The sequence below is a fragment of the Cyprinus carpio genome, chromosome A25, assembly GCF_018340385.1.
Source record: "Cyprinus carpio isolate SPL01 chromosome A25, ASM1834038v1, whole genome shotgun sequence".
Taxonomy (NCBI): Eukaryota; Metazoa; Chordata; class Actinopteri; order Cypriniformes; family Cyprinidae; genus Cyprinus; species Cyprinus carpio.
In genome coordinates, this window is record NC_056596.1 from 16,562,410 (window position 1) to 16,587,922 (window position 25,513).

Sequence of the window (25,513 nt, forward strand, 5' to 3'; positions counted from 1 at the left end):
GCCTATTACTTCTAAATTATTTGTTTTTTTGTAGGTAAAAATCTTGATAACAATATAAGTGGACCTCAGAGAACAGTACAATATAATAATTACATTTCTGCATGTAAATTTTTTTCAAAAACATCTACGTTATTTCTAATACTTTTCACAGTTTGATTTTGGGTTGAAATGAACATTTTCATAACATTCACACAAATACTTTTTAACACCAAGAGACAGAATAAAGTGAGTTGTATGTTTCTGAAAGAAGCCACATGGCATTTGAGTCATCTAAATAAATAATTAGAAACCACCCTGAGAACACCAACTTGCATGAGTCATTTGAAATTTAGGCCACAAACAGAGTTTGTAATGTGTACATTTTCCGACAACATGGATTAGAAAATCTAGTGGCACAGGTTATAAAAAAACAAAAAAGTGAAGTCCCAACCTTGAGTCTTCTAAAGTTTGATATCCGTTTTCTTTCCACCTGCTCTAGTAATCCTCTTGATCTACTGTTTTTCTGTTCTTCAAAAACTCTCAAACAGTGCTGGCCAACTCTGAAGCATTCTTCCTCCCCATTCCCATCCGTACTGAAGCGGAGGAATGCTACCTTGTTTGCCCGTGTGTAGAGAGCGGAGAGTAAAACAAATCTTCTTTTGTCTCCTGTACCTCGATTTTACTAAATCAAGTCTGTGGCCTAAGGGTACACTTCTCAATGCAACCTGCGGTTACCATATCAACAGAGTACTAGACATGAAAGATGAATCGCAGAGGAATCAACAGGTGCCGGACGCATTGGGCTGGTCGGACTTAAGTTCACTGCATTCAAGTTAGAACAGAAAAAGATATATTCTAGCAATGGACTTGATTTACAGCAGACTTGCATTTGAGATTAGGGTGGATAACTGTCACACGCTTGGATCTGTTAACTTCCATCTCTCACATACACTCGCACATGTCCATACCCACTGCTTCAGGAATGCAGACCCACCCCAGACACATCTAAAACTTCCCTGTCTCCTCCCTTCTGAGTGCGTCCTCCAAAAGCTTTGATTACTGGAATTATCCCATTCCTCTCTCTCATCATCCTCTTTGTGTTTTGTGGGCTGTTGGGAATATGTCCTGAGGAAAAAGCGCACTGTTATTGTGCAGGAGTGGTGCTTTCTCTTAACACTAGCAGATGTTATTAGCCAGTTTCTTTTTTATTAATTTTATTTTTTATTGAAACTACTACTGTGCAATGTTGCTGTTAATAAATCATTGCACATGTATTAGATAGTAAGAGGAGTGAACCTCTAGAGACAGATAGAGAGTTTAACATGAGCACACATATGTAGAATGTAGCATGTAAACGTCATCTTGCACTTCAAGGGAGGAGAGATACACTCTCTGTTAGCAATTCAGCTTTTTAATACACAAGTGAAAAAATGTAAATGATTCATGAGCCAATGCTGACATTACACTCTACATCTTTGTCTATTGCTTAATCTATTGAAGTACTAAACTTGTTGTGCTACAGACAAGAATGATACCTTATACATTGCAAATGTGGTAATATTTTCCAAACCATCCAGATGTTTTTTTTTAAGACGAAACACACAAGCAACTATCCAGAACACCCTATCAACCATGTTACCAGAAACCCAAAACCGGATAGCAACACCCTTTCAACTACCCAGAAAAACAGCCTTAGCAATGTCCATCTAACAACCTTACAATTGACTAGGAAGACTCTAGTCTCAGCCTCAGACGTAGCCTTAGCAATGTCCATCTAACAACCTTACATTTGGATTTTAAGAGTCTTGTTCAGATTGGTTGAATTCTACAGGATTTCCGGGAGATGTGTGTGTCACGTTCTTTAACATTCCGCCTGGAAACAAAGATGCCGTGATGCCAAACCCCTTCCCGAAAGAAGAAAGCCGTCGTGTTTACAACTGTGACAATGAGCGCTTATCACGATCAACTACAAGCTGGATTTTCAAAAGTATGTGAAATAAGTAAAGTTCGCGGCATAGACTCTTTAAAATTTGTCCAAGGGTTTTACACACGGTTTGTTATTGTGGGACATTTCCACGCCCCAAAACATGACGCGACGCAAAACTAAATATGACTGGTTTCTTTATCTGTCAGTCATATGGCCTCTTGTGCAGGCCTTGGCCATTCAAAGCATCAGTCTGTAGGTCAGGCTATGCGAGACTAAGCAAGACATAACTTCTTGGCAAAACCAACAAATGCCTAGCAACACCCTAGCAACCACCAAGCTTGGTAATTGGCCAAATATTACCCAAAATATGAAGTTTAAACTAAGAAGGTGGAATAAATTCCTCATATGTATGTTCTTTGAAAAGCTTGTTATTGACAGTTTTGTCTGTTTTTACTATATAAATCAAAGCCATTTCTATAAGCACACATTTGTGCATCTTAGAAATGGCATATGAGACATTTTGCAGGTCACTCACCATAGTAAATTACATGTTTTTTTTCCTCGATTTATACAATATGAACCCACACAAAGGGCCATTTGTAGCCTATCACATGCAGTACAGACATTGTTTTCTGTTGCAGCTGTTGAGGTGTATATATCCCATGGTGCATGTCATCTTCAGCCCCCATATATACACAACAACTGCTGTTTCTTAAAAAATGTCTAAGTGAGAACACATCTGTGTCCAACTCTGCCACAAACACATGGCCTAACATGTCTGATTTTCTGCAGCTTTAAACAAAAACGTTGTAAAATCTGAGGGCAGGGTGAGACGGCGCTCTCTGTCAAGTGTAATGTGGCTCTGACTGAATGTTTCCTCAGCAGCTGATCACAGAATGAATGCGGTGCTGAGAAAGCAGAGAGATTGTGTTGGGGAGTGTCTGGTGGGTGTGAGGAGAGAGAATTAGTACAGTCTCCACTCATTATGGATTAAATGGAGATTTATTTGGATGGCATCTCCACCCCGCAGCAGTGCAGCATCAGCAAGATCTAAAGGTGTTTCATGTATAAAATAACACAAATAAAAGGTCAAAGCCATCCAAGGCATGGACACTAAAGGTCCGATAGCCTGTCAGGATTCTGGCCATGTTTGGATCATCTTTTTTTGTCAAGTTTGGGTTTGTAATTGTAATTATTAAGAATATTTTCTGTTCTTACAGAATTACATAGGTCAACACATTAGTGTGCACCTAAAAGCTGACAAGGCAAAATTTTTACATATATACACACACACACACACACACACACACACACAAAATCTAGTCTTTCTCCTCCTAAAAAACAAAACAAAAACGCTGACATCATCTTGACGCACTTATGGGCGTGTCCTAACTTTTGACCAATAAAAATGCTCTCTACAGTGGTAATGTTACTCCCCCAGTACCATCTGTAACTGACTGGTGATGCAAATTGAATGGCTAATGGTTATTCCCCAAATTCTTGTTTCAATGGGAAATATGCCAGCGATGAAAGGAAAACTGTGCTTGTCAAGCCATATAATTGTCTTTAACGTATAACCTAAAATGTTCTTCAGTTTTGACCTGAATGCTTAGCATATGCGTATAATTGAATGCATAGCCTTTCAAAGTATACTTTATTTGATAATGTACACAGACACAGGCGCTCAACACATGCACACTAGAAAATTTCATCCTTGTCTAGTGTTTGTGCTATTTCTCTCCAGATGTTACGACTGATTGATTTCTTTTTAGTCATTCAAATTAGAGTTGCGTCGATCTCTTAACCCCTTTAAACAATCACATGCCAATGTGGGCACGTTTATTGTTGTTGCATTTCCAGTAGTTTGTTGTTGTTTGGTTTCATCCGTTTCTTTTTCAACTGTGAAACAATGGTGGCGCCAGTACTGCCACCTTGTGGACAAACTAATTAGCACAAAAAAATTCAAGATGGATGTGCGAGTTGTTTCGATAGGAAATTTATCAACATTGTAATGAAAATTGTTCGTCAAGCCATTTAATTGGGTCTTTAATGTATACGTCAGTATACTTCAGTTTTGACAAATATGTGTAGCATGTGTATAGATGAACTCATTATCTATCAAAATATACTTCATTTGATAACATGCACACTCAACAAATGCTCACTAGAAAGTTCTATCCTTGTTCAGTGTCAGTGCTGGCAACGTGTGGACAAACTAATTAGTGCAAAAAAATTGAGGCAATCTGAAAATCTGTCCATGTCTGTACTGTTGATGTCCTGTACTATGTCCGTACTAAATGTATGTCACATGGGCTGTATGCATATCCTTAACTCCTTTGTGTACACAGTTTTTGAGCTTATCTAGCTGACTGGCTGTGTTTGGTTTGCTATGTGTTGTATTGTTTGTGATTTGTAAAGCATTGTTTTGTTTAGTATATTGTCCCATTAGGACCAAACACACACTTGGAAACACCGATCTCATCCACTGTGAAGGGAAATAACAAGCTAGAAATAGCAGCAGAACAGATAATTCTGTATCAACCGAAAAAGTATTTCCTCACTGATTGACTGATTAGCCTTCTTTGAACAAAGACCTAATAAATGTGTCACTGCTTTCATGGATAAATTACAGGCGGATCTACGTGCATTGAGCGCTTCCATCCCTAACCTGAAAAAACATTCTTTTATAATGGTCTTGTTGCCAGCAACAAATGGAAAAACTGGATGGAGTCTATAATTGTGCCATTTGTCTGATTTACTGATCCAGACAGATGTGTTAAGTGAACATGAAATCATTAATCTAGCAGATATGATTTTGAGACAAATTCCAAACACATATCCCAACACTACAAACCACGAAGAATACACAAAGCTAACATCACAGACACCAAAAAAGACAATTTTATAATAAATCTGATCTACCACAGTTCTGGACAGCTGCTGAACCAGTTAGCTAAAAGTAGCAACTCTACAAATTGTGAAGCGTGTCATTTCTGCACTTCTAGTGGTACTGAACGGAACTGCAATCTGTTTGAGTGGAACATAACAGTACTGTATAGCATGTACTGACGTACATTTTTAGGTTATAACTTCTATATATTCACACAGCCTGTTAGGAGATATAAATACTATTAAAGTGTGAGAATTTACTTGCGGTAGCCTATGGATGTGTGAGCGCGACCGCTGCAAATACTAGTTTGACACTGCACTGCTGTGAGGAATATTACTTTTTTGTTGTTGTTGTTGTTTTAATTAAAATATTAGTTTTCTAGTTTTTGAGTAAGATAAATGCTAAAATATATCAATTCATTCATTCATTCACAACTGTCCGAAACCCCATTTATTGTGAAATAAATATGATAAGACACCAATAAATTTCAATACATTATTACAATTCTTAATAATTTGTATATCATAAAATATTGTTCATTAGTCTAACTGTAGGCTGTCCAATCAGAATTAAGCTCAGATTATTCAAAAGGTTATTGCCTTCCTTTTCACTTTTTACAATGCACAAATTCTTATATTTTAAAAACACTAGTTCAATGCAGCATTATCCTTCTCTGACCGCATGAATTCAGCGCTGACCCTTTGCCTTTAGACAGAGGAATGCTGAGGGCACCAAAAGTGACCAGGCTTCATCCCTAACCTAAACAAAGCCAGCCTGGGAAAACAAAAGAGGCTGTCTCCACTCGCTGCTCAGAAATCCCAATCTTGGCTTCAACAAGTGGGATAAACACAGAGCGAGAGAGACTGCAAGTATGTGGGCAAGCATTTTTGTCAAGCCTCCAATGGGAAGTTGCATTTTGCACTTCTAAATGAACTTTGCAAAAAAAAACAAAAAAAACAACAAATTAAGGCCAACCTTGAGTCCGACACCATCTGGAAAACCAATTCTGAGTGCAACCGCAAGAATCTGTTAGCCGTTAAGTATAACGCATGGGCTGTAATTTCTTAGGGTTAAAGACAGTTGGGCAGTTTTCACTTCTCATGAGAGAAACCATCCAGGTGTAAGCAGACCATAAGGGAATCTGCAGAGAAAATAACATTAGCCATGTACAACAAGCCCTAGATGAGAGAAAGATTATTTTCTCTTGTGTGGAGCTTTGCTGTTCATCATAACCAACTAAATGTGCTTTTCCACTGAGGAAATGAAATCAGTAGCATCTGTGTACTGACATTACTAAACAGCCGTGCCAATTTTAGCCCGTGTATGCATCGTCTTTACTGCCAGACCGTCTCTATTCTGCAAATTTGCTTGCATGCAGCATGAGATTTAAGGTTCATGAGTTATTCAATACCCTTTTCTGCAAATTTGCTTGCATTTTAAGGTTTGTGATTTGTTCTTTTTATAATGTTGCATTCGGTTCCAAATTTAACGAAATGATGAATATCAAAGCCTGAGGTGTAAAAGACAGATCGCCAACAAAGGAAGTCCTGATGCACTGGCCTATTTTCAATGCAAGACAGAACAGGTGCACCTACTGTGAGTGGCTATATTAAAACAAGACCAAACTCCCTTGTGGTCAGATTGTAAAGAAGTGGATATTTTTTAACAGGTGCACAAACTGTACATCCATCATCAAATTCCTTCTGAAGTGAAACTTCTTGAAGTCAACATGAAATCAAAGTTTACACAGTTTACTTTAAGATAGTAGTTTCATTGGGCAGGATTCAATGAAGCAGGTTATTTTGAATATAAAAAAAGTTTGTCTTTGTAATCTATAAGTGATAAAATTTTACTAGGGATGGCAGGATTCAATGAAGCAGGTTATTTTGAATATAAAAAAAGTTTGTCTTTGTAATCTATAAGTGATCTGTATTTTTATTTAAAAAAAATGGGTTGTGTGTCAAAGATGAAATTATTATTATTAAATGTAATTTCAATTTATGTGATGTTATCAAACTAGTCAGTTAGAAGTTGACTGACAAGTTTACCTTGTTTTTTTTGTTGTTGTTTTTTTGTAGTTTTATTTAGCTTAAAATGTCAGTGGTGCTTCAAAGATGAAGTGATAGATGAAATTCCAGTATTTTTGTATATACTTCATATTTTATATTTAGCCATGTAGTCATTTAAATTATCTTTATCTATTTTTTTTTTTCAAAACAATCAACGTTTGCTTTATATATATATTGCATTTCACAGTCAATTAGTGGGGTAGATTAGGAAGTTGTTGTTTTTTTTGGTTTATAAATAGTTATAGGTGGTGCTTTAAAGTGAATAAATTTAGAGATTAAATTTCAATAGTTTGCCCGTAAACTTTCACACCATATTTCTAACTTAACTAGTCAGTTAGTGAGGTTGATTAGAAAGTTCATCTACATATTTTTAGTTTCTACATGAACAGAGTTGTTGCATTAAAGTGGAAAAATTCAGAGATAAAATTTCAATATTTTGCAGTAAACTTCATAAACAGTATTTCAACCAACTAGTTGGTTAGTAAGGTGGACTAGCAAGTTTATCTAGATTTTTTTATTTTTTTTTAGTTTAAAATTATTTATAGGTGGTATTATAAAGCAGATAAACCTCACATTTATTGTATTAAATACTTGATTCGGCAAGTAATCTTCACTAACTGACTAGTTGTGGTGGTTTAAAGAGGATGCATTTTAAAGACATAAGTTTCTATACTAGCATACTAGCACTGTGCTTTGCTTTAGCGTGCTAACAGTCTAACAATAATCATCAGAACAGTAACTCTAAATTCTAAAAAAAAAAAAAACACAAAACCCCTTAAAACTCTAAACCCCACATTTTGTAACATACTGTATTCACGCCTGTCAACAATACATTTCTAGATAATTACTACCATACAAATTTCCCATCACTACACACAATTTATTTGTTTGTGAGGATTATGATAGTTTCATGCAATAAAGTTATAGTCCTTTAAATTATTTATTAGTTATATCTGTTATTTTATTAAAGCGCATAAACCAACCTGGGGCTTTTTGAAGACACTAGTAAGCAAGTCATTCAGACAATCCACCGAATAACTGCTTTTCAACATTCATTCAAACAACCATTTATAGACTCCATTCTAAGTTCAATGCTGACCAATGCTATCTTTATACTCTGTAGGAGTACGATTTGTTCAGAAACCATGTTTAATTCAACCCCCACCAATACAGCACATGACCGTTCATCCCTTTTCCACATTCCTCCACCGGTGAAGGTCAGGGGTCTGTATTCGGCCCTTTTAAGTTTCAGCAAATGTTTGGAAAAGGTCTGGAATGTGCAATTTCAGGTGACACGTCCAGTCCAAGTGGCGGGAAACCTCACTGTTGATTCACAGTCAAAGTATGCATGTGTTACGAAACATCACATTCCTGGTGTGGGAGCATTGAGAAGTGTGTGCATTCTTGACATCCCCCCCGTCTGCTCTATTCCAGATCGCTATTCAAGCAAGTGTAATGAAGCTGAAAAGCTATGATAAAGTATATCCTCCAACAAAAAGGCGACATCAATTTCTGTCACCAACAGAACTCAACAGTTGGGATACAAAAAAAAACCAAAACGTAAAAAGTACAGTAAAAAATAGAACCGTAAAAATCCCAATTCATATTCACCATCAAAAAATTTCGAAATTTTAGTAATAATGTATAAACTAGGGCGGGGTTGAAAATACTGATTTCTCGATTTAAATCGATTCTCATTTGGATAAACCAGCACTGACTCCAAGAATATGACACTGACATTGAAATCAAATCCAAAAATCTTTTAGTCTATATTGTTTTAAATAGATGCATAAACAATATTCACTAACCATTATTTGTAGAGCACCTCCCATCCAGTAAATCGCAATGAGCTTTGTACTTACTTTTTATATGAAAATAAACATTTCAATACAGATCTACCATGACTTTCAAGGTTAAGTCATGATATACAGTATGCTTGTGCAGAAGTTATTAAGAAAGTCAATGAGAAAGTGGGCGGTTGCTGTTGGGTTCGCTCATGGCGTTGTTGGTAATGCATTAAACTGCCAATCAAGGGCTGGTCTACTTATGCAGTCAAGCAGCGGCTCAGATGGGAACTCTGGGGCAACGGCTCTAAGCAACAGTGGTGAACAGCTTGTGGTTTCCAAGGGAGGATATTTATATGGGTGAAGCCTGCCGAAGCATAGCCAACTCACTCTCTCATTATGTGAGCTTTGCTAAGTAATTACTCAGACAGCCTTGGGACACGGAAAGCATCAACACTCTGAGTTTTCACATGATTACGAGTCTCCTTGCAGAAAGGCATTTTCTATGCCAGTGTCCCGGAACAGACAAGCGTTTCAATTAGTATGGATGCAAATCCGAGTACCATATGATGATTCTTCTGTCAAGAAATGGGAACCGAGGATGAAACAAAGTTACAACTACAGGACTGAGATCTAAGCTCTTTCAGATTATCAAAGATTATCAAACAACTGAGCTTTGTGAGAAAAGCTGGAAAGGGTGTTAGGATGAAACATGAGAAAATGAGACAGACTAAACCTTTCCCTGAACTGTGATTGTGCAGAAGAAAATTAACAGCAGATGTTGAGACAAGGAAGAAAACAGAAGCATCTCTCGCCTTCAAAAACATTAAGACTGTGTCACTAAAAATAACCTAATTTGTCCCGCAAATTCACACATTTTCTGTTCATCTTGAATATTGTACACATTAATCATGACGTTCAAAAAGTTATTTAATTATATTTTCAAGATATAAAAGTATAACTACAAATGTTATAAATTATTAAATCATAAATATCACTTTATGATATTCAGTTTATTAGAAGAGTTTGTCCAATATGACATTTTACAACCTGAACTGCTTGTTTTGTCATAGAAAGTTAAAACTATCTGATATTTTAAGAGATTTGACACTTGACAGTGTTCAGTGGTCCTACAATATCATTTCCTGTATTTTTTTTCTAGTTTCTGCATGATGGTTGCACCAAATGACTTTGCTTTGGGGGAGACAAGTTTGTGAATATATGTGAATATATATATATTTTTATTGTGGGTCTTTTTTTTTGTTATATGGGGAGTTGTACCACCCTGACATTTTTGTATGCTTAGAAAAAAATCTAAATGAACTTGGATTCAAAAATGATATAAAACTACACATTTATCATAGAAGATGTGCATATATAAATTGTAATTTTTAGGTATTTCTGAATCAATTCAAAAACTCATAAGACAAAATCTTTCGTGTTCTTGCAGACTTCTGCAGACGATAGCTGCTCTGAGGATGTTGTCAGCTGTCGTTGTGTGTTGAGTAAGCAGGCAGTCAGTGTTTGTGGTTGCTATGCTTTTCCATCTCTTGCTCACATCAGACAGGAGCTGCCATATAATTCAATGTCAAACACAAACACCTTTCACTTCCTCCATCGAGTACGACGGAGATGATGCATATCTAACAAGCATTTAAATCTCATGCTAATTCTTTCTAGTATTGCTCAAACACACAAAGCCAAGGGAAGGTCGACATACAGACTCTTTTGCGTTTTGGTTAATCTTTTCCATATGCTTTTCAATAACCACTAAAGCAGCAGGAGAAGAACTGCACCTGCTCTTGTAGGTAAAGTCTGTTCCTATTTTCTGGAATGTTATATCAAGATAAATAACAAAAACTGTCTATGGGAAATGTATTAGCAATTTTTCATCCCACAATAATGGTTCCTCAATGGTAACGGTACACTGCCTAGATGAGATAGAATTTTAGAAATCTTGAAAATGACAATACTGGAGCATTAAAATATATTCTCCAGGAATGTCAATACAAATCTAAGAATCTTAAGAACATTTTGCCAACCTAAATGCATTAAATAACACTCTAATTACTCCATAACTGGCCTAGATAAATTAGTAAACACTTAAAAATGGCTTCGATGGTTCCATGAAGAACCTTTAAAATCCATGGAACCTTTTCACTCCACAAGAGGTTCTTTATAGTGGAAAAAAATTGTTAGATGATTAAAATGTTGTACACACTAAGAAAAAAAAAATATTTTAAGAACTGTTCACTGAAACGTTCTTTGTATTTGGAAAAATGGAAATTTTTTTTATTGTTTGATTGATGAATAGTAGGTTTTTTTTTTATATGTTTTAAAAGAGAATTTTTTTTTTGGTATTTATATTTTTATATATTTTATACTTTGGGAGAATTATAAATCAGTGTTTTGAAGATATTAACACAAATTTTGTTAAGTAATTATCTCAGAAACAACCACCTAAGTACAGTAAAAATGTTTCAGAAAAAAAAGCTACAAAAAAAAAAACCACTAACTTTTGCATAGTTCCCATAATAATTGTCCCTAATCTTCACTGTAGATGGTATGGCCCATGGTTTTGTACATATTCAACACCACAACTCTCTATTTGACATTTTAAAATTAATAAAAACGAAAGAGACATTTCAAGAAACGTTATGCCAACATTCTGCTGGCATTACAACTTTTTTTTTTTTTTAAGTTTCCGCTGCCATTTCTAAAATGAAAAAAAAAAACCTTTCTAAAATGTTTCTAAAAATCGCAGGTCTTTACACAGTACAAGTATGTGGGTTTGATTTGTCTAGAAACTCTGACCTCGAGAGCAAATCAAAGGCTTTTTATTGTGTTATCTGGGAATCTTCACGCTTTCGAACACATATTTTTACACCTTCCTGAGTTTGTCAACGGGGTGTGAAAGACAGAAGCTCACACGTCATGAGAGACTACAGAGATGCAGAGAACTATAGAAAGATCCAGAGATAACTACAGAGAAACAGAGAGGTTTTTATCGAATACTTACAAAGCAAGTCAAGGATTTGCATGCAAGGTAAAACTGTCCATCTAAAGCACAGGAGCGTTCACAAACCCTAATGAAAGCTTGTGTGTTTCTCCACATTGATCCAGAGAACTCAATGAAGCTTTAGTGGTCAGCACAGGAGTCAATGATCCTCACTCTGTGCATCACTTTCCAGTAAAAGACCGTGATGTCTTTCCTACTACCATGGGATATGAAACAGAACATGCCCTGGTCACATTTGACCCCAAACCCCAAACTATATATATAGATTTTTTTTCTTCTATTCTTTATTTTTGGGGTGATTTCGGAAGAACCAGAAACAAAGCAAAAACAGAAGACCGACATTTTAAGTAAGGGATAATGTACATCCAGCCGGTTGTTATCGCAGAATAACCCCCGACTTCTAGGCGAAGCGGCTGAATGTACATCATCCCGCTTATTACATGGCTACTTGCCACATAAGTAAATAATTAGACACAAAATATTGATTTGAGTACATATTTGAACACAAAGCTTCAGTGAACAGAGCAGTTGCTAACAAGCGGCAAGTTCAAACTAGACAACATTTAAGGGATACGGTGCAGTCACAGCACTTATTACGATGCATCTGACCACATAAATAATTAAGCTGATAAAATATATTGATTTAAGACAAAAATGTTTTAAAATCTTACCCGTTTATAAGTTATCTTATAATCCATTACAGAGTACAAAACAATCGTCGCAAAATGGCAGCAGCTGCGTTTGTATGAAACGAGTATGAGTCCGCGATACCAGGATGACATAATTAAACAATTGTACACCATTTTGAATCGAGTTTTAATATTTTTTTGGCTAAACAAACGCAAAGCTCCCACAAAGAAAAAACAGTTCCTAGCAAGAGTACAGCGCTGACTTCAGTTACCCGGATGAGCCTGTGTTATTAGCTTTTACTGGTTGATATCCAGGGATAACATACCTCGGAATGTCGCAACTGACCAATCAGAATCAAGTATTCCACAGAGCCGTGTAATAAATACAAATATTGATCCCTTGCAACACATATTATAGTACATATAGCAACATTTTTTATTAAACCTTAACTTGAGTAAACATTTTGTCTACGCGTCAGCATTTAAGCGAAAGTTTTCAACTAAAAAACGAAAACTCTGCATGCATTTTGGCCGTTCATTTACATGCCAACAGTGTTTTTGAGGGCCTCAAAACAGTATTGTTATCGTCTCAGTGTAAACTACAAAAAAGCTAATTCATGCATGGTGTTGATTTTTTGAAGTGACATCGCCATCTACTGGCCTGGCATGCATAACACAGTGCTTTGAGCCATTTTCGCAGATTTGTTTGAACGCAAAACTTTTTTTGATTAACGCAAAGAAAGAAAAAATAATTTTTTTTAGTACTTTGTTGTCATCTAAACATACCCTTAGAGTCTGGACTCCAAGCATAACTCTCCAGTACAATGCAATAATACTCAGCGTAGCCACAGTCACTACTGCCGCTCCCCGTGTCCCGTCTCTCTCTCAATCAATGTTTTAGCACCGCACCGCAGTGCCCCTGCATCTCTAATGGCCAGCTGTGTTCTCAGACCTGCTGCTTCTCATCAGTAACAGGCTAAACAGAGCCGCCTGACAGTACCTCACATCAGCATCCCCCTGATCAGCTTAACAAGCCAAGTGCTGAACTGTCACTTTAACCAGAGCTGAGCCGAGCGCTTCACGAGAAGACCTGCTGCCTTTGACTCCACGTCACCAGATTTACTTTGATTAGTCATGAGTCATGAATAAACATCACGTGACCCATATTCCACAAGTGCTGCATTTGCAATATTTGCCTGGAGTCATAAATGCTTGGGAAGGTTTTATGTTTGGAATAAGATAATGATATCACACGACTCCTAATGATGTACTAACCAGATCTGGTGGCCGTGCTGGACTTTCAAGCATGCAGTCTGGTTATTAGCAGGCCGAATGTGGTTAAACACAGACTGACAGGAGAATCTGGTTTGATTAAAAGCAAACAGGACTTAGTGAGATGCGGCCTGTTAGAGAAGCATGATTAATGTAGATCTAAACACATATACACATAATAAAACCCAAGCTCCATGCTATCATCCATTATCCATCACATTTCAGGCCACGTCTCATTTTTCACTGAGAGATGTTTGGAAAAAAAACAAAACAAAAAAAATAAGTAGAACGTTATTAAAGAATTTCTTGAAGACATTTTTTTTTTAAAGAAAAACTTTAGGTTACATATTTACACATTCAAATAATTAAAACTACAGCACAATGGGACTAAAAGGTGATGAAATGGAGACTAAAGTCTGAGAAAAACCCAATCTCAAATCTTAACAATGTCTCAAACTGTGCTCAGATTTCAAAGATACCAGAGGATGCAATTTAAAGTCTCATTGTAAACTCAAATATTTCTTATCAAATCTTTCTCATAATCTAATTTCCTTTATTGGCTCCTTTATATGCTTGCTTTTTATTTCTCCAAATGAAGTTTTGAAAAATCACAAAGGAGACATTTAATTTCTCAATGGTTTCTCTAGACCAAAATGAGATCAAATGGAGAGGAAAGTGATAGCTCTGCTTAAGTGTGCTGCTCAGTTTATTCTTGCAAGAAAATTACTCATGTTTCTCATTTAGCAACATCTGCAATCAAAACATCTCATTATCAGCTCATATATCTCATTCATCCAAGACCAGGTCTGAGTTAGTCTATCCACATTTATTTCACATCTCAGATTTTGAAATATACCTATAACCTCTATTAAGTCTCCTGAACTATTAAAGAGCAGCCACTGAGCAGTGAAGTTTTCCTCTAGATGTGAAATGACTGACCCTCAGCTCTCTAACAGACGACAGCAGCAGCTCGCGACCCACAGATTGATTTGAAGCCACAGGTTGATTTACAGCTGCGACCGAACATGCAGAGAACACAGTTCTCTTACCTCATAAAACAAACAGTTCCTCCTGGCTTCCACTGCTACATTCACAGAGAAGCAGAAATCTCCCGTAGCTCCTCAGAGACGGACACAGCTCTTCAGTGAGAATGAGACAGATGTGCAGATCTTGTGGCGTGGTGTATGTGTGTGTGTTCTGCTCTTGAACGCTCCGGCATCTGACTGCACTTCCCACTCACAGCTACAGCTCTCTCGCTCTCTCTCTCTCTCTCTCACTGAAATCTGCTGACATGGCAAAGCTCCGCCCACATCTCCAGGTAGGAGGAGTGCCTTGTTTTGTTTCTTCAGTTTCTGTCTCTCACTATCGACACCCATCCATATGTAGAAGGACATACAGTACAGTACTTAGCGCAGTTTAAGATCGTTTTTCTACCAAGCTAATTATAATTGCCAACTTTGCTAAGAGAAACCTAATTCTAACAGAGGGGGAAAAAAATCTTCTATTAAAAGTACATTATTTGCATGAAATATTTTTGAAAAAGACAACCTACTAAATAAATAATAAATATATATAATCTGATATGAGTTTTAACGTGTTCTCAAATTGTGCTCAGATTTTCCAAGACACCAGTTTGCAATTAAACTTCAAACATCTTATTATAAACTCATCAAATTCTTCAAAAATTTTAATTTCTATGCTCTAAATTTTCCTTTTATGTATTTTTTCTTTCTAAATTAAGTTTTGAAAAATTAGGAGATTTTTAATATCCCGACTTCATGCATAAAATAATGTTGCAATGAAAATAAATATTTATTCTTCATTAGTTCAATCATTATACAAAATATTATACAAAACATTTTTTCAATTACTGTATTGTATTGTATTGTATTTTGCAATGAAAATAAATATTTAAACTTAGTTTGGTAAATTCTGGAAAACGTTTTTTCCATTAACTTGAGTCAATGCACTGATGTGAGGTTTTTTTGAGTCAAATAAATGCTGTTCTCACTGCAAAAAAACAAAACAAAAAACAAAACAAATTCATGGTATTTTATTTACTTGCTTTATTTATTTATCTATCTATTTCAGGTTTACTTGGAAATGTTTTCATGAAATTAAACTATTAGTATTACATACAAAATCCCTTCAAGACCCAACAAAATTGCAATAAATAAATAAATTACATGAAAGACTGACTTTTTAAATGTATTACCGCATATACAAATAGAAAACCCTCGTTCAGATATAGTTATTATCTTGATCTGAGTGTGTGTTTGGCCTGAGCAAGCATCAGGAGGTGTGTTTTCAGTCAGCTATCTGTGTGTGAGTGTAAGCAGACGCTTGTGACGGAAGTCACATGTTCAGTTATTCAAACAGATCTGCGTCTCTTTCTGGTGCTCAGAGGAAAGATTTACTGCTCGCAGATTGGGAGATTGAATGAAGGTCTCAAATTTGTCTCAGATTTTTCCACTAAATAGAAGTAATAAGAATAGACTTAAATCTCTGGATTTAATCTCACTGCTGTCTAGGAGAATCAGCTGAGATCTCATCTGTGATGCCTCTTTTCTGTTGGTGATGATGTGCTGTTGTTGAACACTGAAACCGGACCATCAGCTTCCCATAGAAACCAAACTACACAGCAAAACTCAAGTGGACAAACAGCTCCATCACAAAACATGATGGTTATGTGGGTGAAAGATGTCTGTGTCATATTACAACACAAAAACAAATGAAAGAAATCAATTACATTTTGCATGAAGAAAACCAAGCCTACACGCATAAAGATTTTTATTTATTGATTTATTTATTTTTGAAAATTAAGCTAATTTCCCTGATCTTTTCTCATGACCTTAATGTGTCCATATCTTCTACTTATGAGTTTAGGATTCTCATTATTCATAATGATCTTGTCAATATCACAATTAGATTTTTAAATGAATGAATAAAGAAATTATTTATGGTTACAGCAATGTAAAAATGATTACAGACATTAATTAATAAATTTATAAATTAATAAAAATAAAGAAATGGAGGACAAAACTGTGTGAACAATAAAAAATAAATAAATAAAAAATAAGTCCTATCGGGTTATTTATGCATTATATATCTTTGTTTGTTTGGTTATATTTAGTCATTTCTTTCTTCATATGTGGAAAAAGAATCAAAGAAATAAAGAAAGGAACAAATATATAATATTTTTATGTATGTATTTACATACGTGATTATCCATAAAATTAAAGGCAGTTCAAATACTAGCATGATTTATAAAACTTCCACATAACACCACATAATACATTATTTTTATACATTTGGGAAATGTGATTTATTGTTAAAAAATTCATCACAATGTAAATAAATAAATAAATGGGCATCATTTTATTCATGCGCAATATAATGTAATCCTATTGTATATCTTTTGGATTTGTTAAATGTGGCCTGTATAGACATGTTTGTGAAATTCAACCATACATACATAGAAACAACAGCTATATACTGTAAATGTGAGCATCTGGTCTCTATAGCCCTGTACAGCTCTGTCACGATAAACGCATACTGAGTAAGAACTGAGCATTTGGTCTGATTTCTGTCTGCATGTTTGTCCACACACAAACATGTACACACAACAAAACCAGCAGTCAATTATTAATGCATCCTCTCACTTAATAAGCCATCAAAACAATCAGCTTCTGCATCAGTGCTTCATTACATAACAGCAGTGGCCCATGATCGACACGTTCTGTTCACTGTAATTTAGTGAAGTGTGAATGAGCCGGGTTTGGTCTCAGATTGAACAGCATTAAGGGATTAAGGTGATTATAAGTCTTGTTTTTGTCTGTTTTACGTTCCACTGACACTGGCATTCCTGAGGGAAACTCCCTAAACCTGTAATCTCAGCCCTTCCCCCGCGGGACCTCAGACCCCCCACACTCTCTACAGCCGTCCCGGGGCAAGTTTACATTCCCTCAGTATCAGCTTACAATCCTCTTTCAAAATGTGTGAATTTAACGTACATCAAATATGTTTTGTGTATAAATGCTGGGCAATACATCAGCTGTCCTGGAGTCTATGTTGCCACCTACTGGTGTGGATGTAGCGTAACACTGGGGTGTGTTTCCCAAATAACAACATAACACATTGTTTAACTACCATAACACAATGCATTGTATTTAGCTAGTCATGAAATCACATTAGTTTGAACTGCTGTTAATGATGTCAAGCAGATGGTAGAGCAAAAGCTTCAGCTAATTAATCAGTTCAAGATCAAATTTGGCATCTGAGGACTGCTGCGCTAGTTTTGTTCTTCGTTATTTTGCAGGTTTCTTCAATAACGGTGCTTTAATTCTCATGAAAAGAAGTACTGAAATCTGTACATGTATGGAGTGAAACATATAGATTGCACTAATGTTAGCTTGCTTATTATCAAGATTGTCGTCATTTGTTTATTTATTTTTACATTTAATCAATTACCGCACTTTCACAAATCAAGAGATCATCAACTTGCATGATTTGCTTGCAAACTAATTTTAGCTTGTTTATTGTTAATAACGTGTGAACAAAATACCGCATGAAGCTGAGCTTTTATTTGAGCAGAATATCTCAATAGAGGTTGCTGAATTCCAGCTCACATGTTCACCGTTGTTTTCAGCTCGGGTGCAATTTTTCTGAAATAAAACTGGTGAGTTTATCATTTTAAACATATTTGCCAAGAGTAATATTTGTTTTGTTTTTAGTTGTAAAGTGGCAAAAATAAGTGCACCTTTAAAGATTAAAACAACAACAACTTCAAAGTCATCCACTTTTATGGACATCAGAAAGCATGCCTGATAATCGCATGACCTACTTTATAAGAAAACACAAGTGAAAGAATTGGCCTGAATATGAACGTGACTGCTTCCTTACTTTATCTATCTCGTCATTGTATTTCTATTGGCAAACAAAGCCGCTCAGTGCATTGTAAAAGAATAAAAGCTCCATCACAAAGAAAGGACACCCAGCAGTTAAACTTGTTTTAACATTAAACGTGAACAGATGCCATCCATTAGTTTCCCCAAACAGATTTCCTCATGTTTTCAAAGCGCAGGTGCACTTTAATTAAAGAATCCAGAGACACTCGAGTTTCTTTAGATCAGTGGACAAAACGTGCTCAAAACAGAGCAATGCCAAAGATGCAGACTTCATTAACAACCCACAACACTGACTCAACATTACACATCAGCACTTCACTATGATTAAGGGAACTGGTTCATCGACAAACTCAAACTCCCTTTACAGTTCACAGAAGAGGGGAAGTCACTGAACAACATGATGGGGAGATTTTCATGTTCCTTTAACTCCGCATCTAAACCAGTGACCTTGGATGACTGTTTTTGCCAAGGCTACGAACCTTTCTTGTTACAAATAACCAGCAAAATGCTTCTTCAAGAGGGAAGTGAAACATTTTTGCTTGATAAAACAATCTGACCTTGTTCCAAGTTATTCCAAAGTTGACCCAAGTTGACCTTACAAGTTGTTCTAAACTTGTTTTCATTTATTTCTTTTGTTGAACACAAAATAAGATATTCTGAAGAATGTGAGTGAGCAAACAGTTGATAGTTGCCATTGACTTCCACAGTAATTTTTTTTCTTTTTCTCCATACTATGGAAGTCACTGGGGACCAGCATCAATCTGACTATTACTAATATTTCTGAGAAAAAAAAAATGTTGTGGTGCAACCTACCAGCATGAATGTATAAACAAGCATGCATGTAAAAAATATTAATAATATCAAATATTATACTATAACATGATAATTTGAGCTTTTCATTACAGTTCAGACTGAAACAAAATACAAAGATATCATCTATCTATCTATCTATCTATCTATCCATTTATATATTTATATATAAGGATATTTAAAAAATACATTGTCCTTAAAATATTTTTTTTACAAATATTTATTGAAATTAACAATTAATATTTTTACACACATTTATTCAAAGTGCATGAAAATGTATAAAAATATGTGTTACTTTTTACTTAATATTTTTAGAGTCATTCGATTTAAATTTGTCTTGAAAATAACAGCTGCACCTTTTTCAGTTGATATGGCTTTTTGATCTTAGGTTGCTGCTCCTCTATCGTTGGTAGAGCACCTCCTCTCAGTAATTTCTAAAAATAAGAGAAAAGTTTTTTGTTTTTTTTTTTCAAAACCAAAATGAATACAATTTTTTTTTTTTTTTTTTTTTTTTTACTTTAAGAACCTGGCAGGTGTGTTTTAAAATTAATTTTTAAATGACTTTCCTTGTTTCAGTCTTGGACACTGTGATCCAGACTATTTTTATGCATAAAGGAATCTCATATTTAACTTTTAAGATCAAACTACTGGAATCAAGTTAAGTCAGGCTTTTTTTGTGCATTATCACATTTTACAATGCAAAACCTTTGTGTCATACATGGTGCTTTAAAAAATGCATTCTATGTACAGTAGGTAGTTCACTAGGTTTGGAACAGACTGATTTATACACACAGAAAGCCTCTCCATAAGATGCGCAGCTTTGGGGTCAAGTGCAGGATGAAGTGAAAGCAGGAACAAAACAAGGTAGCACTGCTTGATTGTTGTTTATAGGCAGCGCGGTTAAATAAAGCCTGACTCTGTTATTACGGTCACCACATGATGACAGAGCTCTTTGTCGTTCGCTGGGATTTGTGTGCAGTACAACATACACTCCTCATTCTGTAGTTAAACTCCCATAATTCAGTACAGCACAGCCCCAAATCACACTGTCAACAATGAAAGATTTCTCCTTTCTCCTCAGGCTCAAGAAAATTCAGAACGGCTTGAGTTCCAGGTCTATTTTAAACATAGCCCTGAAGCAAAATATATTCAACAGCATCTAAGATTTTAAAGAAACATTCATCGTTCAATAGAAGATAAGCTTACACTAAAAACAACCTATAATAGCCAGAGAAAGCAATTCAGACTAACTGAATCTGATCCTTCATGCCACTTTTTGAGACAGAAATATTTATTTAGCTAGGATGCATTAAGTTGATAAAAAGACATTTATAATATTAATTTTTTTTTTTTTACTTTCTATTAAATAAAAGAAAAAACAATTCCAGAAAAAAAAATTTATTTTTTTAGTTTTTTTTTTTTTACTAAAATAAAATAAAATATGAAGCAGCACAACTGTTTTCAACATTGATAATAATCAGAAATGTTTCTTGAGCAGCAAATCATCATATGAGAATGATTTCTGAAGATCATGTGACACTGAAGACTGGAGTAATGGTGCTGAAAATTCAGCTTTTCATTACAGGAATGAATTACATTTTTAAATATATTCAAATAGGAAACAGCTATTTTAAACTGAAATAATATTTCAAAATATTACTGTTTTTTTCTGTATTTTTCCTCAAACAAGTGCAGCCTTGAGCAGCAATGTTTCTTTGAAACTGTTAAAGACGAAAATGTGTTCAGAAGAATATAATAATTTCATTTAGGAAATAATATTTATGAGCAGTGAACTGTACATGTACCTCTAAAAAAAAAAAAATGTGATAAAGATCAACTACCCACTAACAAGTCAATTATGAGAATTTGTAGTTCTGCACATCTCTAGCTTAAACCAGCCTAAGATGGTTAGCAGGTGGCCAATCCTGGCCAAGCTGGTCTGTTTGTTAGTTTTAGAGAGGCTTTGGCCATTTGTCATGTTGGGAGATCAGCTTGTCTCCAGATAAACCAGATAAACACCAGCTTGGCCAAACTGGGAGACCAACTAAACCAGCTCAGACCAGTAAATCCCCAACCATAAGAGCAATGACAATAGTGATCCCTGCCTGGCAAACCCAACTAGCTGTGCACCTGGAGATCTGTGGGACTGTAAGCATTTTAAGATCTCATCTCCAGAGAGAGGTGAAAGAGCCAGAGGGGCGGTTTTGGGTGGGACGGTTGTTTTTCTTTCCGTCAGAAAGGCTTTCAAAAGCTCAGGAAGAGGGGTATGAACAAAATCACCTGTCATGTGCCTGAGGGTCATGGGGCACGAGAAACAAAAGCCATGTGAACTCATCCTTCAAAGGCCCCCGGCACCGCCGACTGACAGACATCCAAACACAGAGAACAATGACGCTTTCAAAGCATTTCACTTTCATCCTTCATCACCATCAAAGAGCTTCAGACAGCGCAGCAAACGCACAGAAAGATATTCTTCTTCCATTTCACAGGAATTAGTCTTGTTGATTCATTTGAGCCTGATAACCAAATGTCACTACAATTTCAGAACATTTCCAACAGATGTTACTGAATCGCAGCCAGCAGATCTTCAGTATGAATGAGGCTTTGTTAGGCTTCAGGAGCGCTGTAGGTGCTGAGACAATGATAATAAAGCAGGTTTGTGTAAATGACAGTACTGGGTGGATTCCAGACAGGGAATCATTCCTGAAGGCAACAGGTCAAGATGAATTTCAGGACTGTTCAAGTAACTAGTAACGACACACTGTCATTCAACAAGCACTTACATCCTCAGCAGTATACAAAAGAACGATTGTACTGTACATGTACACTGGGCCCAAAAACTGCCACACTTCAGTCATATTAAAAAACAAATAAAAACAAGTGGCACTTATTTGAAAGAAATATAGTACAGCACTTTTTAAAATAAAACACTTCACAATAAGACGTTTATTGGTTGAAAAAAAAAAAAAAACACTTTCTTCAAACTATGATATCATAAAGACATCTATGCAAATATTGAATTCAAATGAGCCTCTATACAAGTTCTCTTTATTCAATTTAAAATCTAGATATTAATTTTTTTAATTTTAAAACATCAGAAAACACCCTGAAATGGCTCCTAAAAATAGTTATTAGTTAATTCTGAATGATCATTTAGTTATTTTATGGGTTTAATAGAAAGCCGTAACATGTTTAAAAAAAAAAAAAAAGGTATAATTTGTATGAAAAAGCTCACTCAAAAACCTTCCAACTGTATGAAAACATACGGGGAAAATTTTTTGAAAAAAAAAAATACAAACTGTCGTGAGATTGTGTTGGCAAAATTTATTTTTATATGGTTTGATATTCTGTATGTAATGCAATGAAATTCAAATATTTTGGAGGCAACAATTGAACCTGCACTAAAAAAAAAAACTTGCTAAACTACCATCATTCCTCATTCAAAGCTCCAATAAACATAAAAACTCTCCAGAGAAGCACACTGAAGTGTTTCCTGCACATTTCTTAAATTCACTTATTCTCCCTGAAGAATATCTGACTAAATCCCATTACCATGGTATCACAAAAAAATGATACAAAAGAACACCTAAAAATCAAGCTTATTTTTCAAACCGTCTTGCAAATCTAACATTTTTACACCCTACAAGTTTGCATGAACTCCAAGACTTTAAAAAATAAAGCCCTGTATGCCAATAAAAACAGGTTACTCACCTATAATGCTATCTTTAGAAAGTGCAAGACTCGTCTGAGCATGAGAGACCGTCGAAGGCACCTGATTCTGTACGAGAGAGTCCATGTGAAACGTTAGGAGGGGCCACGGAGACGATCTGAAGTGGAGCCGCCATTCCGTTACCTGGGAAACCGATGCTTTTTCAAAGCAGCCGACCAATGGTGAGGCACCTCGATTGTGCTGGGACAGAAGTCACATGACCAGAGTTTGGGTCGGGGTGGGCAGGAGTTGTCAGGGTGTTTGGGGGAGGAATGGACGCTTGAAAGAGTCACAAAAGAAATCAAATGGCAAGCGATCCCACCATGGTGAGGCACCAACTTTATGCTTGTTTAGGGGCCGCTCGTTCAGCCAAGCACGTCCAGTGACCTTAAACGATCACTGAGAATCTGTAAAAACACATTCCTTTTCTATTGAATACTGTTACTTTCAAAACCAGACTCTAGGGATAAAAATGCACTTTAGGATCATAAAGCTATACCAATAAATATTAAACGGATCTTGTTCAATTGTGTTTCGAATGAGTTCATGTTTTTCATCAGGTTCAACATCTCTCAAGTGCCCTACAACATTGCACTGACTCTGATGTAATCATGAAGCAATAAGACGCTCCATGAAACTGAACAACAGTTCATCTGTGAGCTATATTGTCAGTTTGAGAAAATGGATCCATTTTTTTCTTGATTGATCTGTCTGTGACTGGAATGCTAATGACTCAAACGCAAAACATGCAACCTTGAAGATTTCAAGCAGAACAGGACAGATAGATTCAGACTGGCAATATTGATTTAAACCAAGGTGATTAACATAAAACAAAAGCAAAGGGCAAAGCTCTATTACAATTAAATTAGTTAGTAAATGAATAGTTCACTTTAAGGGATACTCCACCCCAAAATGAAAATTTTGTCATTGATCACTTACCCCCATGTCGTTCCAAACCCGTAAAAGCTTTGTTCATCTTCGGAACACAATTTAAGATATTTTGGATGAAAACCGGGAGGCTTGAGACTGTCCCATAGACTGCCAAATAAATAACAGTGTCAAGGTCCAGGAAAGTATGAAAGTCGTCGTCAGAATGCTCCATCTGCCATCAGACAAGGATGCACTGTTTTTTTTTTTAAATCAGAGATAAATACACGTAGAAACAACGCATCCTTGTGGCGCGGATGATACAGAAGAGCATACGCAGCATATGGTGATATGGAGAGACACAGAGGAGACTGCTGACAAAGGAATCATTCAATAAAATCGTTATTTTTGTTTTCTTCGCATACAAAAAGTGTTCCCGTCACTTCATATAACCAGATTGCATGTCTGATGGCAGATGGAGTATTCTGACGATGTCTTTCATACCTTTAATGTACCTTGACACTGTTATTTATTTGGCAGTCTATGGGACAGTCTCAAGCCTCCCGGTTTTCATCCAAAATATCCTAAATTGTGTTCCGAAGACGAACTGAGCTTTTACGGGTTTGGGATTACATGGGGGTAAGTGATTAATGACAAAATTTTCATTTTGGGGTGGAGTAACTCTTTAAGCATAAATATTCTCTGATTATTTACCGAATCTCACTTTGTTTTAAACCTGTATGCCTTTCTTATGTGGAAAAAACTAAAGAAGACAATTTGAAAAATGGCCATGCTGCTCTGTGCCATACAACAAAAGCAGGCAATGACCAGGATATTAAAAAGTTTTTAAAGGGATAGATCCCCCAAAAAGAACATTTCTGTCATCATTTACCGACCCTCGCCCTTGTTCCAAACCCATTTCATTTTTTTAATTTGTACTCCACTGAAAGTCCAAGCAAAGCAACCACAACTTTCATGCATTAAAAAGTACAAAAAGACATTGTAAAAGTAAACCATATGTATTGAGCAGTTTAACCCACATCCTCTGAAGAGACATGATTGGTCTGTAATGAACAGGTGAAAGTATCATACAGGTACTTATCATAATACACAGTCATGCGGGTCTGCAGGTGAGCTTTCTATGATATCATTTCCTGTTGGTGTTTTTTTTTTTTTCAACCCCTTATGTTCTACACATTTGTTGCACCACATGATCGTAATTTGACAAACAAAACAACAACAAAACAGCTTCCCTGCTTATTTTTCTATATTATAATATATTCTAAATTACTTAGGGGTCTTTCACAAAGAACTCATTCTGGCATTAAAAATGCAGGACAGCCAAATGAAAAAAGCAAGGTCTGGAGACATTTTTTACAAGTTAAACATCTTTTAACTTGAGTACTGCAAATGCAACAGTCCAAGACGCCCATCTAGCATGTGTTTACATAGAGAAACAATTGGAAAAGCAGCACAGTGGAATGCAAAAAAACCCTTAAGGGGCGTTCACACAGAATGTGTTTTTGTGGTTAAAAAGCAAGATGTGGGGCAAATACACTGCAAAATATGTGATACGTGTGTGCAGTGGTCAAAGAAATCCATCAACAAGCTCATATTTACATGGAAAAGTCACGCGGTGGAACACAAAAGC

At 35.9% G+C, this 25,513-nt stretch overlaps 1 protein-coding gene across 5 annotated transcripts in view; it reads right to left on the reverse strand.

The window, feature by feature from the left end:
- The window catches only part of LOC109084381 (ras association domain-containing protein 8-like), a 37,987-nt gene that overhangs the window by 8,742 nt on the left and 3,732 nt on the right, over positions 1 to 25,513 (reverse strand). Inside the window, exon 1 of one of the 5 annotated variants that reach the window (XM_042715728.1) lies at positions 22,998 to 23,142. The exons of 3 other annotated variants lie outside the window; for them this stretch is intronic. The gene's annotated coding sequence lies outside the window, so the exon portion shown is untranslated. Of the gene's footprint in view, positions 1 to 14,618; positions 14,836 to 22,997; positions 23,143 to 25,513 lie in introns of those variants that run through there. One more of the 5 variants, XM_042715726.1, reaches the window with a different exon arrangement.